Source organism: Odocoileus virginianus, chromosome 9, assembly GCF_023699985.2.
Source record: "Odocoileus virginianus isolate 20LAN1187 ecotype Illinois chromosome 9, Ovbor_1.2, whole genome shotgun sequence".
Lineage (NCBI taxonomy): Eukaryota > Metazoa > Chordata > Mammalia > Artiodactyla > Cervidae > Odocoileus > Odocoileus virginianus.
The window spans coordinates 74,751,688-74,768,715 of NC_069682.1; the positions used below are offsets into that span (position 1 = coordinate 74,751,688).

At 46.1% G+C, this 17,028-nt stretch overlaps 1 long non-coding RNA gene across 4 annotated transcripts in view; it reads left to right on the plus strand.

Moving 5' to 3' along the window:
* LOC110145520 (uncharacterized) overlaps positions 1-17,028 on the plus strand; it is an 89,300-nt gene that overhangs the window by 19,619 nt on the left and 52,653 nt on the right. For 3 of the 4 annotated variants that reach the window (XR_011489293.1, XR_011489294.1, XR_011489296.1), the window contains 2 exons: positions 10,084-10,195; positions 15,791-16,032. This is a non-coding gene — a long non-coding RNA (uncharacterized lncRNA). The remainder of the gene's footprint in view (positions 1-10,083; positions 10,196-15,790; positions 16,033-17,028) is intronic. The other variant, XR_011489295.1, reaches the window with a different exon arrangement.

Here is a 17,028-nt window from a genome sequence, read left to right on the forward strand (position 1 = left end):
AGGCTGGATCTGGAGATCCCACGAATGTCCACCAGCATTTGTCCATGTCCCAGTTCTGTTTTCCAGTGTGTGGGCATTGTTCTTGAGCAGGACAACCCTTGGAACTGCAAGATGATCATGGGCAGCTCCAGGAGTGGGCACCGTGATTTCAGCAAACTCAGCCCTGGAGGATCTTCTTGTTCTTGATATTAAAGAAGAAAAAAATCCTAGGCAGTGATTCTCACTGGTTCCCTTGAATGAATCACCATGGGCAAGGCAATGAAGTGATGTGTGGGGGCCAGGTCTGGGGCAGGTACCCTGTTTTTTATTTATCCTTTTGCACGTGCTTCTGTTCTTAGCACAACAGGATATTCACATTCTGTGTTTGAGGAAATCTCTAGAACCCTTCTCCATCTCATGACTACTTCTGCCTTCTTGTGGATGATTGACTTTTCAGATTCCTCAGTGGTTCCTCTTAGCTTTCAGGCTAAAACCCTCATTCCTTAAATGATATATTCGTATCTGCCTTACTTTGGATTTGGGGGTGGGCTAACTCCAGGGACCACGTGGATTAAAGATGATGGAAAGGTAGTTCTGTCTCCCTTAAATCAGAGTGTTGTACCCAGAAGGATAAATACATGTTGAGTAGGGAAATCAATACAGGGCCGTCAAACTTAAATTGCATTCTCCAAGCACAAGGACTGCTTCCATTTTCTGTGTTTCTTTTCTCTATTTTCATAAACACTGCACATTTATTTAGTTATAATTTTAATGTAGGATAGACTGGGCCTTAGCAAACTATAGCCCAAGAGCCAAATTTGGCCATCATTGCCTGTTGTTTTCAATAAAGTTTTATTGGCACAGAACCATGCCCATTCACTCACACATTGTCTAGAGTTATTTTGATGCTACAGCAGCACAGTTAGTAATTGTGACAGAGACCACATGGTCCTTGAAATCTAAAACATTCACTATTTGGCCCATTACAGACAGACTTTGCCATCCTTGGTATATACTGGAATTGGAATTCTGCTTTTTTTTTTTTTTTTTTTTACTTAACAGTTTCTTGTGAATAATTTCACGTTTTCAGAGTCTTCATAACTGTTATAAATTTTGGCTACAGAAATACTTCCATTGGGTTGAATGATTCTCCTTTACTCATATGCCCCCAGGTAGAGAGCAATACTAAAGGTTTCCTGTAGGAATCTACTCTTTTCATGCAGGTGAATAAAATGTGGAGGTCTTTTAGGCGCTTTCTCCATGGTCCTCTAAGCTTAACTCTGTTGAAGCTCATGTCAAACTGTAATTATGTTTTCCTTATTATAAGATATATGAAGTGTAGAGACAATGCTTCCTTAAGCATCTTATTCTTAATATCCAGCCCAATGAAAGGTACTCAGTTGAGGATGTTGTTTACTACCTGTGGGTTAACAAATTCTATTGCTGGTAGTGCAAATCAAGTCATCTGCGGCCTTATGCAGAGCCTTCTGTGGTTGGTTCTTCCATTGCTCTGAAGATAAGAGAAAAAATGCCTAACATGAGGTATAGGTCCTGTGTGGTCTGGCTTTCTGTGCTCTGGCCATACTGGTCTGGTTTCCACGCCTCCAGCGCCCCATGCTATTTCCTGCCTCCGGGCCTTTGCACATGCTGTCCTGAGGTTATTTCCTAAGACAGACGATGTGTAATTCTTCCTGTTCCATAATAGGAAGACAGTGACTCAGTGGTAAAGGATCCCTCTGCCAGTGCAGAAGATTCAAGGGACTCAGGTTCCATCCCTGGGTTGAGAAGATCCCCGGGAGAAGGGCATGGCACCACACTCCAGTATTCTTGCCTGAAAAATCCCATGAACAAAGGAGCCTGGCTGGCCACAGTCCATGGGGTCGCAAGAGTTGGACACAACTGAGCATGTGTGTGCACGTGCGCGCACACACACACACACACACCCTCTCTACAGATTTCATCTACAAATCATTATACAAAGGATTTCACTCACCAAACATTTATGTATTACCATGTGCCAGGGACTGTTTTAGAGACTTAAGACATCAGTAAATGAGACAGGTGCAGTTCTTTTTTTTAATTTAAAGAAAATTTTTATTTTATATTGGAGTGTAGTTAATTAGCAATGTTGTGTTAGCCTCAGGTGTACAGCAAAGTGATTCTGTTATGCATGTACATGTGTCTACTCTTTCTTAAAAAACCTTTTTACTTTATATTGGAGTATAGCCAGTTAACACTGTTGTGATAGTTTCAGGTGGATAGCAAAGGGACCCAGGCATACATAACACGTGTTATCCATTCTCCCCCAAGCTCCCCTCCCCTCCAGGCTGCCACATAACACTGAGCAGAGTTCTCTGTGCTGAACAGTAGATCCTTGTTGGTTATCCATTTTAAATATAGCAGTGTGTCCATGTCCCTCCCAAACTCCTTAACTATCCCTTCCTGCAGGAGATAGGTGCAGATCTGACCTCATCAAGCTTCTATTCAGTGAAGGCATCAGAGAAGTCCATCAGTTATAACACAGTGACAGGTGGAGGTGCAGGAGAAGAGACAGTGTGGGAGCAGAGGCGAGGCCACCTCTCCAGGTTGCGGAGCTCAGAGAAGACTCAAGGGGTGTGCTATCAAAGATGCCCCAAGATGGATGCAGATTTGGCAGGTAAAGGGAGGGAAGTATGCCCTCGGTTGAAGCAGCAGCATTTGCCAGCCCCAGAGGAGGGATTCTGAGAGGATTTCTGGGTTTTTTGGAGAGCCCAGCGGTGGCGGGATGCCCCTGGAGGACCAGGCCAGGTCCCCTGTCCTTGCTTTCAGATGGGAGGAGGTGGGCTGGCCTCTGGGCATTCTCTGTGTCTCACATCCCACTGCTGTTTCCCCTGACTCTTCCAGTCCTTCCTGCTTTCACAGCCATCCCATTGTTAGGGTACAGGCCAGGACTAGCGTTTGAATTAATATCAAGCTTATTTCCCGCATACAATGACTTAGGTTAAGGGTTGGCTGATTTTTTTTCTGTAAATAGCCAGAGAGTAAATACTTAAACTTTGCATCCTATTCCCATTTCTGCTACAAATACTAGCGTGGAGCCCTAGGCTGTATGTAAATAAGTGGGTGTGGCTGTGTTCCATTAAAATTTATTTAGAAGCAGGTTTGACCAAAGGGTGTAGTTTGCTGACCTCTGACTTAGATGATCAACAACATCTTTATCTATGTCTTGACTTACTATTTGGGAAAAAGAAAAAGAAAAAGAAACCATTTATCAGTGTTTTTCAAAAATGGTGCTTTGTAGTCCCCTGGTGTTTAATGGAATCCTATAAGAGTCTGTGGAGGTGATGAAATGATGAGCCCAGGAGAGGGAGGCCTGACCTCAGGGCGATGGGCATGATTGTGAACCTGACATTTGAGAGCCGTGAAATCCAATCTTCTTTACATGTGTGTGCATATAAATACCCAAATGTGGTGGTAAACAAATAGTGGATTTTTTTTTTCCATAGGAAAATTGCATTTGTGTGAATGACTTTTTATTATTTCTGTAAGGGTGAAGTCTCAAAGGAGTTGTCGTCTAGTCTGAAGAAGTAGGAAGATCCGAATTTATTTAGTCTGGGCATTACTTCTGGTTGGTTTCAAGAGAAATTGATGGCTCTTGTAATGATTCAGTTTGCTTTTTAGTCAAACCAACTTGTGTAAGCTTTTGGGTGAGGGTCAAACTCTTGTTTCCTTTTCCCATGAAAGATATTATTTGAATGACCTTCTAACTGGAGCTTTTATGATGTTCTATCTAGTAGCACTTCTTCCCCATTTGTGCTGGGATTAGGGATAATATTTCTCTCTCCTTGTGGCTGCCTCCCACTCATTTCAGTCTCTGATTCATGAACTCCTCCCTGACTCCACACTCTAATTTTGTGGCATGCTCTTATTATTCTTTCACTATTCCTTGAGAGCGCTTAGCACTGCTTGTCATGTTCCAGCGGGAAACGGACGAGGGATGGTTTGTTCCCTGTAAGCTCCCCCATTAGAGAGGAAGACCTACATGGGCAGTGACCATGTCTGTTTGGTTCACCATCGAACTCTTACTGCCGGATACAGGCAGTGCTCTGTAAGATCCACCAAATGAATTAGCAATTGTGTCTTTTCACTGGCATGGAATTCTAGAGAAATTTGTAGGGCACAAAAGACTTAGAGGGAGAGTTCCGCTGCGATGTCAGTTCGGAACAGCCTGTTCCTCGTAACAGACCACTGACAGAGAGGGACTCAAAGCCTGAGACCTTTCCGGTTTACTGTAGAAGATGGTGTACTACTGGAATCCTCCCCACCATCACCCCGCACCTCAGCACACACCCACACAGTGTTCTCACGGAGGTCACCGGCTTGCCACTCAAAGGAGGAGTCTGCCTCAGGGCAGTCTCTGGGCAGGGGCCCTGGGTGGCCAGCGGGGTTCCCACTCATTAACACTGAATTGGCTTCCTTCCCTTCCCTGTTTCCCCTGCCCTCCCCTACTGGTACCCCTGGGATCACATTCCATGTAAATTGTTGTTAATTTAGTCACTAAGTCACGGCTGACTCTCTGTGAGCCCACGGACTGTGTGGCCCACCAGGCTCCTCTGTCTATGGGATTTCCCAGGCAAGAAGCCTGGAGTGGGTCATCATGCCCTTCTCCGGGGGATCTTCCCGACCCAGGGATTGAACCCACAGCTCCTCACTGGCAGCTGCATCCCTTACCACCGAGCCACCTGGGAAGGCCGCGCCGTGTAACGCCTTGCACCCACATGCTGCTCTCGGCCTCTGCTTCTGGAAGAACCTGACATAAAAGGATTTTTAACTAAGAGCCCAGAGGTGGACAGTGCTGGGGCTGGTTCACTCGGCAAGGCCGTCAACAGCCAGGCGGTTCCATGCTTCTCTCCCCTCTGCATCAGCGGCTTTGTACCTTCCGGCATGTTCCATCAGGAAGACAGGATGGCCACTGCCGCTTCAGATAGTGTGCTTGCACCTGAGGATCTAAAGCCGGAAGTGCTGGGGTGGGGGTAGGAGCGGAGGAGCAGCAGGTGAAGGGATCTTTCCTCAGGCGCTCCTCTGGAAACAAGGAAAACCTGTTTCCCAGAAGGCACCTCTGTGTGTCTCATTGGTCAGGATTGGTCACATGACCAGCACTTGCCGCAAAGGAGGCTGGGAAGGTGATTCATTGGTCTTTTCGGCCTCTGGGGTGGGAGGTGGGTCAGGCTGTTGGGAACGGGCATACAGAGCCACAATGTTCCCTGTATCCGGTGCATCGTCCCCCTTTAAAATATTTTGTAGCAGTGAGACCCCTAATCTATTTGTCAGTGCAAGGCGGGAATACATAACCAAATGTGCCTCTAGAAAGGAATTTTAATCTGCTCATGGCTGAAAACTTAAAATTTTACAGCAAAAGTTTGAATTCTCTGTAAACGACAGAGATGAAAAGGTCGGCATTTAAATCCGTTTCCTTAACAGATGGCTCCCACAGTGAGCCGAGATCGGAATTCACTTTCTGGGCTCAGCCACTCTCCATAAAGCTGGTCGTGCGGTTTTTGACATCAGCAGAGCCCCAGAGTGAATTACAGCTTATCCTTGTATTCACCGTGGTGCCATCTATTATGCTACTGTGTGTAATGTTGATTAGGAAGGTGTCTTTGATAGCTCAGTGGAGGAAAAACCGCTCATGTTAGAGGCCTGAATTACAATAATGGTTAAAGACAAAGGTACATAAAGAGAGGGTTGGACATTAACAGCCTTTTGCATTTTTGTATGTCTGTATGTGAAAAGGAAGAATAAGATTACATCACGTCATTAAAAATAGAAGCACTCCACGTTTATGAACAAAGACTTCCCTGTCCCTCCCCGCAAACAATTCCTAGTTGAGATCTATGTATCTCCTTAATAAAGTCCTGCTATTTACCTAATGCTGGGTGAAACACACACACTTAAAGCCCATAATTTTCGACTCTTGAAAAAAGAGCTCTCTATCACTCTTGGCCCTGAAAGTCAAGGTGATAGATCGAAGGTCACTACTACAAAACAGAAGGTCACAGTGTATCTTCTCCACTGGGATCTACTGGGTTGGCATCACTTGAAGCTGCCATTGGTTGTAGCTGGGACATTTTTTGAGTAATAAAATTCTAGAAATGGTATTTGTGTTAACATTGTTTGGCCAGGAAGAGTTAAGATGCAAATAATTGTTGTAAAGACAAGCCTCTTCCATTAAACTCTACATAGTGCTTCTCAAATTTTGGGGTACCAGATGCTTAGACCTTTTGTCAATTTGCTGAATCAGTCTTGGAAGGTGGGGCAGAGACACCTGTATTTTTAATAAGTTCCTCAGGGAATTCTGATGCATCATACAGAAGTGCTGTGTTTCTGCCAAGGAGCCTTTTTTAAAAAGTCTTCATCATATCCTAGATGCATTTGCCAGCTGCTGCGCTCAGCCTTAGGGGTTAGACCTACCCAGCGTGGTATCCACTGGCCACATGAGGTTATTTCAGTTTTAATTTACATTAATTAGAATGAAATAAAATAAAAATTTAGTTCCTCAGCTGCATTAGCCACCAAGTGTTCAACAGCTATGTGTGACTTAGTAGATAACATACTGGACTGCAAAGGTCTAGAACATTTTCATCATTTCAGAAAATTCTATTGGACAATGCTGGACTAGACAATAAACAAAACAGATACAATTTCTGCCCTAATGGATAAAACAGATCAGTCTCCCTTGCCCTAATAAACTGACAAATCAACAACTACAAATTCTATTTTATGAAGGAAACCAAGAGCTGTGAGCAGGACTGGTTATATGATTTGTGGGGCCCAGTGAAAAGTGAAAATGCAGGGCCTCTTGTTAAAAACATTAAGAATGCCAAACAGCTATAGCAGAGCCTGAAACCAAATACCGGGCCTCTGAGCAGAAGCTGTCCACCCAGCAGGGCTGCAATATACCCAAACCAAGGAAGTGGGGCTAAGGTGGTCACAAATGCTCCTCCTGGAAAGTGACCATATGAGGTGGAAAAGAGGAGAAAGAGCTAGAAATGCAAAACACACAGGAAAGGAGGTTTTGGACAAAGGGAACAGCCTACACAAAGGCCCCCCGAGATGGGAAAGATGGAATATTCCAGAACCGGGAAACGTTCCAGAGTGGTCAAGGGAGGGAAGAAGAGCAGGGGTCAAGGTGGAAAAGCCAGCCGTGGTTGTTCCGTGGCAGCGGGGTGCTGTGCAGTTCACCCCCAGGCTCACTGGCATGGTTCAGCCCACCGCCCCACTTCTGGTTTCCTCCGCGAGCCCGTAAGCATCCCTAACTAGTCAGGGATCCTGATCAGGCAGGATGAAATTCTATTTTTTACTTTGAAGACACGAGGGGAGAGAGAGAGAGAGAGGCACAGGAAATTATTTGCTTTGATTCACAATCTGGTGCGGTAGCAGGTTAAAGAAATGGGTGAGATCGCGGTGGGTTGTGAGCACAAACCGGCTTTCAGAGCCTCCCTCTGGGGGGCAGCGCTGGGCGGAAGATTCGTGACTCTCCCATGTGTTGGAGAGAAGCGTCGCCTTGCACACACGCTACTTCCTGAAAAGGTGTTTCATCAACAGAAATGCTGATTCTCTGGCTCCCTGATGCTATATTTAGAAGTGACATTTACATTTCCACAAATCAACAGCCCTGTTCGGATACAGTTCCAAGAGTTTCGCTGTGACAGGGAATATGCTGGCTATTTTTCCCTGTTCCCCTTTCTTAGCTGTTGGGCGTTAGCAAAATTAGGAGACACCTGTAATTTGGTAGATAAAAATAGTCCAATATGACAAATCTGTAAATTTTTAAAGAGGTCACAGTGTAGTATCCTGACTTTCAAAAGCGCTTTGGGGAAAATTTGTCCGATAGTTTGTCTCATTCATTTGAAAATACCTTTATAGACTCTAGATAAAACCTCCTCAAAAGCTTTTCCATGTTTTTTTGGGGGGGAGGGGAGGGGAGTGGACACTAATTTTGAATCTGAGTTTCTGATACCGTAGATGGCTTACATATTGATAGGTTGAATTCAGAGGGAAACTTTTTTTATTCATCAGTAAAACATAATTTTACTGAGGCTTTGTGTCTGTGGTGTGCTGTGTATGTGCATATTACTTTGCGTCTGATGGCATTTAAATGTTTTAGGTATTATTTTTTGACATGTTTCCTTCTTGGCAAAATAGTTCTCATAGCTATTGATAAAAAAGGAACAGATCCAATATCTTACTTGTCAAGAGGGTGGAAAAAATTGGAAAAGTAAAGATAACCATGGGTGTCCATTAATCTATGGGGTTACTGATTTGTCTTTGGTAGTGATGTCCTTCAGTCTTCTGGAACCTGATCAAGGGACCCATAAAATTATGAGCTTGGGTTACCATCAGAGGGCAATGTGCGTTCTCTTCAAGAGCCCATAGAAACCACACGTTTCTCTGCTGTGGCTAAAAGGATTTATCTGGCAAAGGGCAAACCCATTAGGCATAAACAATCAGCATTTTTTGCTGTTGCCTGTCATAATGGAAACAATGATTTGAAAGTTCTGATTAAACCTGCAAGATTTCCTATCTAGTATAATATGTCTTTAAGTGTATGCTTTTCAAAGTTATTATTTTTTTTTAATTTCCAAGGGTTCTAAACAAACAAGAGTTAGACCTGGACAACTTTTTTAGGACTTTGGTATTTAATAGAAAAAGCTCACTTTAATCTCAGCGTCACAGCCCTCATTGGAACACAGATGGTCAGTAAATTTTAAGTCTTTATCAAAACAATACCCAAAGTTAAACATTTTCCTAAAAAAGGAAAAAACAAGTTATGATTAGTTCTACAATGTGCTAGAAAATTCTCATCCACCAAAATCTAATGCATGTATGAGGAATTAGTGAATAACTTCATCTGTCGTGGTTTTTCTGAGAGGCATAAAAAAGCAAACCGTACATATGAGCGTTGGAGACAAGTAAACAGAGGCCAGAGAACACATGTGCACAAATCTGAGTATTTGCATTTAAAATATGGCCTGCTGTGACTTCGTTGACGATCAGAATTTGATTCATCTGTGGGCATAAAGTCTTTGTGTTGGAGGGTGGACCTGGAATTGGGAAAATTAACGACTGCGTCAGCGCAGGAGCCAGCATCAGCTCGCGGTTCAGGTGTGAGACTATAGGAAAGGGTCCGGTAGACTCGTCCTTCAAACACTTCAGCAAATAAATCGTTTGCTTTACAACTTTAGGAGCAGCTGCCAGGGGCAGCGTTGTTTTCCTGCTGACTGCGGCAGACTGAGCACTTCTGCTGGGGTTTCTCTAGAGGGCAGTAAGGATTCGAGGCTCTTTCCCTATTTTTCTGAAATGCCTGATCCTCATGCTGCGGCTGCCACGGTCAGGGAACTCAGCGCATGCTCTGGGGCTGGAGCGAACTGCCAAACGCTCCGGGAAGGAGCCGCCGCCGCCTCTTATGTCCTCCAAGATGAGATTTTGTGACTATTTCCCCCTTTTCAAAAAGAAAATCTGGGTTTATTAATAGAGTGTAACCATCAATACAACATACTGTGCTGCCCCAGTTGCTCTGTCATGGCAGACTCTGTGACCCCATGGACTGTAGCCCGCCAGGCTCCTCTGTCCATGGGATTCTCCAGGCAAGAATACTACAGGGGGTCGCCATGCCCTCCTCAAGGGGATCTTCCTAACCCAGGGATCGAACCCTGGTCTCCTGCATTGCAGGCAGATTGTTTACTGTCTGAACCACCAGGGAAGCCCAAGAATGCTGGAATGGGTAGCCTATCCCTTCTCTAGGGGATCTTCACCACCCAGTAGTCAAACTGTGGCTTCCTGCATTGCAGGTGGATTCTTTACCAGCTGAGCTACCAGGGGAGCCCCAATACTATACACACACACACACACACACACACACACACATACACACACATATATGTATTTATGTGTATATATATATATGAATGGTTGACAAAAGATTTGAAAATTAAAATTAAATGCCTCCTGGATGGTGCCTTGATGGCTGGGTAAAACAGGAATGATTAATCTAGACAGAATCGCTGGGAAAGAGAAATCAAAATAACCCAATGGTCCTCAACCCGGGTGCACTTTTTTTTCTAGGGTTCATTTACAGGCGTCTTAAGAAGCTTGTTTACTTGGTTGCTTGGGTCTTAATTGCGGCACTTGAGACCCTTCCTCGCAGTGCAAGGACCGTCTGGCTGTGGTGCTCAAGGTCAGTAGTTGCAGGGCCCGGGCTTGGCTGCTTCTCGGCAGGTGGGATCTTAGTTCCTCCACCAGGGATCGAACCCACACCCCCTGCATTGCAAGGTGGGTCCTGAACCACTGGACCGCCAGGGAAGTCCGTTAGAGACATTTTTGACTATCAGATCTGGGGGTATTTGGTGGGTAGAAGCCAGTGATGCAGCTAAAGATCCCACCATGCACAGGATGGCCCCCATCACAAAAAATTACTTGGTTGGAGGGGGCGACAGAGGATGAGATGGTTGAATGGCATCATCGACTCAATGGACATGAGTTTGAGGTAACTCTGGGAGACAGTGAAAGACAGGGAAGCCTGGCGTGCTGCATTCCATGGGTTCACAAAGAGTCGGACACGACTGAGCCACAGAAGAGCAATGCCAATAGCACAGAGGTTGAGAAGCCCTGACGCAAACAATTGAGTCACCAGGAAGGGACTGTGAAAACAGATCATAGGATGCTAAAGAAAAGCTCGTTTTTATTTTCACTGTGTTAGTCTCTGAAGATAAAAAGCCAGGAAGTCTGTGATATCCAAAATTGTTTTTCTTGTGCTTCTTAGGAAAAGTGTGAAGTTCTCAGACCCAAGCAAATTCGAGCCCACTAGGCAGGAGGAGACATTTAGGTGGATCGACTGAGCTCTAGGAGAATGCCATTTTGTGTGCTGCTGTGAGCTGGGGGCTGGTCTCTGCTGCAGTCCCCTAGATGCAAGCCCTCCGGACACTAATTGTTTTTAAACTGCAGGTTCAGCAGAGAAGCGCTGATGTGTCAGAGCAGAAACATCTTCTTGGGAAGGGTCTCAGAATGGCCTATGTTGCAAATGGCAGGCTTTGGTTGGGCATCTCTATGGCTGCAGCTCTCAAGCAAAGGTGGCTTTGTTCCCCAGGAAACACTTGACAATGTCTGGAGACCTGTTTCAGCTGGCACAACAGGGGTGCCGCTGCTGTGGACAGGCAGAGGCCGGGGTGCTGCTGGGACCCTGCAAGAACAGGGCAAACCCCTCCCCTCCCCCAGTGCAGAGTTACCAGGCCCCAGGTCTCAGCAGAGCCAGAAGGAGAAAGCTTGTTCTGAGGCTCCTGGCTTTGCATAATACATCATAATACATTCACTTTTTCAGACATTGCTATTTATGTTTGGCCATGCTGGGTCTTTGTTGCTGCGAGTGGGCTTTCTCTAGTTGCGACGAGCGGGGGCTACTCTTGGCTGTGGTGCGCGGGGTTCTCATCGCGGTGCCTTCTCTTGTTCAGAGCATGGGCTCCAGGTGCAGGGGCTTCAGTAGTCGCAGCAGGCGGGCTCAGGATTGGCGGCTCGTGGGCTCTGTATTGTGGCGCAGGGGCTTAGATGCTCTGAGGCGTGTGGGATCTTTCCGGACCAGAGACCTAGCCCTTGTCCCCTGCACTGGCAGGTGGATTCTTATCCACTGTGCCACCAGGGAAATTCCATAATACGTTTTCCTTCTCTTCCTGCTCCAGAATCAGAAGTCTCACTGTTGATGAACACTTTCTGTCCTCAGACATTCTGCAGATGATTTGCTTGCAGGGGCAAAGAGTGGAGTTACGGGCACTGTACTAGTAAGATTGAGCCATGTACTGCCAGGCTTTTAAGGGACAACTCAGTGCAGAGAAATGGGCATTTAGACAGAGAAAGCGGGTTAGGGACCTGTCATTTTGGGATTAGTCATTTTGGAAACTCAGTTTTCTGAAGACCCAGGTTCAGGGCCAGTCTTTGCAAGAACTGGAAGGTGACATGGCGTGGCAGAAATCCAGGGGTGAGTGGAGATGTTGACTGGCAGGAGAGAGATGGAGAAGACGACGTGAGGTGGGGTGGGGGGGGGTGGAGCTGAAGAGCTTCTCTGACTTTCTTAAAACAAGACCCTTTGTCCTGATACGCACCATTCCCTTCCTGTGCGTCATTATTCATTATTCTGACAGCATTTCTTATCGTATGTATTGTCTCTTTCTCTCCTAGGTTGAGATTTCCATGAGGGAAGGGACTTAGTTTTATTTTTTTTCCCCCACTTTTGTCTTCCATACTTAGAAAAATGCCTGGTATATCGGTGTTCAATAAATGCTTTTTGAATGCATAAATATATAGTTTGGCCCTTTGGGATCAGGTTGCTGTCTCTTATCTGAACCCATGAAGGAGATGTAAAGTCTCTTTTACTTATAATTTTCCGCTGTTTGGTTTTCCTGCCCATGGAGACAATGAAAATGTATGGTAGTAACAGTAATAGTACAAAATAAAATGTAAGTCACGAATGTAATTAAAAATTTCCTAGCAGTCATATTAAAAGGGTAAAAAGGAAAAGGTGAAATTAATTTTAATAATACATCTTATTTTTCCAATATATTAAAAATATTAACATGTAATCAATATGAAAGAATTAATGCCTTTGAACTGTGGTGCTGAAGACTCTTGAGAGTCCCTTGGACATCAAGGAGATCAAACCAGTCCATCCTAAAGGAAATCAACCCTGAATACTCATTGGAAGGACTGATGCTGAATCTGAAGCTCCAGTAGTTTGGCCATCTGATGCTACGAGCCAACTAATTGGAAAAGACTGTGATGCTGGGAAAGATTGAAGGCAGGAGGAGAAGGGGACAACAAAGGATGAGATGGTTGGATGGCATCACCGACTCAATGGACATTAGTTTGAGCAAACTCTGGGAAATAGTGAAGGACAGGGAGCCCTGGCGTGCTGCAGTTCATGGGGTTGCAGAGAGTCGGACAGGACTGAGCGACTGAACAATAACACATCAATATAAAAAGTTCCTAATGGGATATTCCACACTTGTTTTGGTGCTAAGCCTTCAAAATCCAATGTGTATTCTACACTTGTGGTATTGGGCGTCCCTGTGGCTCAGCTGATAAAGAATCTGCCTGCAATGAGGGAGACCTGGGTTCGATCCCTGAGTTGGGAAGATCCCCTGGAGAAGGGAAAGGCTACCCACTGCAGTATCCTGGCCTGGAGAATTCCATGGACTGTATAGTCCTGGGGTCGCAGAGTCGGACACGATTGAGCAACTTTCACTTTCACTTCTCAGTTTGGGTAAGTCACATGTAAGGTCTTCAGTCGCCATATTGGTTAGTGGGTGCTATAGAGTTTGAGTCCGGACAGGAGACAGAGTTGTGCCTGGTGACTCAGAAGCAGGTTTCCAGTAGCAGTTAAATACTTGATTTTGGCCAACCTTCATGTGTTATCATCTGCCAAAGTTTTGGGATAAACCATCACTGTAACAATTTATTGTTTCTCAAGGGGAAAATCAAGCTTTCTGTGGTAGAATGCAACACTGTAAATTAAAAGGAATGCTTTTTAAAAAATTATGATGTTACGTCATGCTTTGATGCAATGTAATATGACAGGTTGTAATTTTTGTAAGATTTCCTTAATGTAAAGCAGGAAGTGAGTTTGAGGAAGTTTTCATTGACCAGGACTTGAGAGTCTGGGCCACATTTCAGCTGGCCACAGCAGCATGCCCCTGCTCGGATGGTGGGCGGTGGATTCCAGCTGGGTCTGTGGTCCTGCTCGGAGGGCGGGGCGGCGGACTCCAGCCGGGTCTGTGGTCCTGCTCGGAGGGCGGGGCGGCGGACTCCAGCCGGGTCTGTGGTCCTGCTCAGAGGGCGGGGCGGCGGACTCCAGCTGGGTCTGGTCCTGTCTGGTGTGGTTTTTGCATGGTCCATTTGGGTTTTAGGTTTATTCTAAGAATCTCCCAGGGATTAAGAGGGAAATGAAGAGAGGTGTTTGCAACAAATCCACTCTACAGCATTATATGATATTGGATCTGGAGTCCCCGTTGGTCCATCTGGCATGATTGGCAAATCAGTTTCATCTCAAATGGCAAACTAAAGAACTGGGACTTAAGAAGCTGACCCTAGTGAGTGATGCAGAATATTCAGCAGCTTCTGTTTGTATATTAATAGATGGAAGGGGTAGCAGGTAGGTGCCTGGCATTCCACCATCTTAGCTTCAGTCCTCAGGGCTTAAAATGCTTTATTTTCAAGAGCCTGCAAAGGTGTGACAGCATAAGAATGATACCAGTTCCAAAACGTTCCCCATCCTTTCCACGCTCTTTGCCTGCTACAGAAGACTCTGGCTTCCCTAGGTTCTCTCTCTTCCCCTTTTCTGCCCTTCAAAGAGAGTCATATCACTTGGGTCTTTGCGGAGGAGAATAAAAAGGAAAAAAGAAGCAAGATAGAAATAGGTGTTTGTTGAATTGAGCAAGAGGTTGGTTTCAGAGTGGTTTGAGGTGAGAACCTGGGCTGTATGAGGCAGTGGGGAAACAGGAGACTATTTAAAGGATTATTTCTTGCAGTCAAATATAAAGGATTGGCATAATTCTGAAGTCAATTTGGCTTGCATGCAGCATGTTCCTTTAACTGTGACATGGATCAAGGACAACACAGGATTAATCCTGGGTCCCAACTTCAGAAGCATTATCTGTGGAGGTCACCTTGGGTCACACTTCAAAACTTCAAATTCTCATCAACCACTAGGAAGACTCACTCCACACACAAGTTTGGTTTTCAAGTCATCCTTGGGAAGATTCTCGTAGAGTCAAAATTACCCCTGAAAATCCCCAAATGAATTACTTAAAGGGGGCTTCCCAGGTGGCTCAGTGGTAAAGAATTCATCTGCCAATGCAGGAGACGCGGCTTTGATCCCTGGGTCAGGAAGATCCCTGGAGAAGAAAATAGTAACCCACTGTGTCCAGGGAAATCCTGTAGACAGAGGAGCCTGACAGGCTACATATAACATAGTCCATCAGGTTGCAAGAGTCGGACATGACTCAGTGACTAAGGAGTAACAACAACAACTGTGTAAAAATGCAGCATCTTTCAGTACAGGTCCAAGCCAGCCCGGTCTTCCTCCAGGGTCAGTAAGGTCACAGCTTCTCTGGTGGAACTCCAGATGGAAGAGCTGGCTTGGATTTACAGACACAAAATCTACACTCAGCAAGGTGAGATTCTCACCTGTGGGAGGGGGGTGGTAATGAGTGACAAGGGAGAAGCTCAGATTCACACCTCATTCTCACACCTGTTCTGGGCAGAGGCTCACGGAGGAAACTCACCTGCATTCGAGCTTTTCTTCTTTTCCGCTTCTCTCTCGGCCCAGCGCATCCTGTAGATTTGGCAGGAGCTGAATGCATGTAGAATGTGGCTCCTTGGCATGATATCTCCATGAACACCCAGGATGGCCTCATAGGCCCAAGACCTGGGAGGGGGAGGGCCAACAAGTCCCCACTGCAGGCTGCCCACTGCCCATCCTGCTAGCACAGAGGAGAGCCTCCAGGATGATTTTGGTGTGTGTGTGCATGCTCAGTCGCGTCCGACTCGTTATGACCCTATGGACGGTAGCCCGCCAGGCTCCTCTGTCCATGAAATTCTCCAGGTAAAAATACTGGACTGGGTTGCCATTTCCTACTCCAGAGGATCTTCCCAACGCAGGGATCGAACTCGGGTCTCCTTCATTGCAGGCCGATTCTTTGCTGTTTGAGCCCCCGGGGAAGCCCGTATGATTTTGGTGATTGGGAAGAAAAGTAAGCTAGAGTTTAAATGTGTTCTTTACTTCCAGGGCTGATTCCTAACTTCTAACTGAATACAGGCCCTGGGATGCAGACAGCAGGACAGATGCTGAGGCGTCACGTGTGTGTGCACCCTTCCTCTGGAAGCCAGCTAATAATTTCTCATTAGCAAGAACAAGTGAGGAAGACTGCGGTTCCACCGGAAACCTATTCACTGTGATACCTGAGGTCCATCCTCCCCGCTCAGAGTGAGGCCGGAGACCACACCGCGTGCCTTCCCACCCCAGCCCAGGTAGGTGACCTGGACACAGCCTAGACTCTGCGTGACCGTGGAGGGAGGAGGGATCCATCTGCCCCTGAGAACACAGGCCACGGGTGGGGGAAGTGTGCTTCTCCCAGCTGCAGCCGTGGAGACGACAGCCTCCACGACAGCCTCATTGTTTCCTTGCCAAATGTGATGTGACCAGTTGGGAGGAACCTGGCAAATTTCTCCTACATTCTGCCTTTTTCTGTTCTCTCATTTCACTGCAGGCTTTTTCTTTCACTTTTTGAGCTCCTTTCTATCTTGCTTTTTCCTCCCGAGCTGCCTTTGTGCAGCTGACAAAGGGAGGCTTGTGCTTTCGATGGGAAGAGAGGGTTATCTGCCGCCTTCAGTGCCGATGCTTGCTCTGTGAGTTCCCTGACACAGGGGGCTATTAGAGGCACGTGACAAGCATCTTCCCACCATCAGAGCCTCCCACCACCCGGCTCTCATCTGCTACGTCACAGGGCCTGCCGGGACCCCACGTGACAAGCTGCAGGAGCACTTGTTTGGGGGTGGGGAGAGCTGGAAAAAGAAAGAGCCCACCTGACCATGACCTTGATAGTCAGAGAGGGCAGAAACTTGTTTTTAGACATCCTGACTTCTTTAGATTTAAATAGTTTGTAGAATGGTTAGGCTGCAACATATCTAGACTTATCTTGCAAATTCTGTCAGTGGTCTAAGTTTCTGTGCTCTTGGATTTAGGAAATTGTACACAGTGGTGACATTAAAACTACTGAACTGTAGGCAGCAGCCGACCATAAGAGAAGCGCAGTCGGTCAGAAGAGGCGCTGGGAGGGAGCAGCCGGCATTGCCTGGCAGGCTGTGCATGCTGAGCACACCCTGTGCTGCCAGTGACCTGCGTGTGTCGCTGAGTTACACCGCCGTCTTAGACAGGGGCTTGGGTCTGTCCCCTGTGCTTAATGCCTGTCAAATTTATACAAAGCAAAGGACAGCAAGAGAAAAGCACTCTAAATAAAGACACTC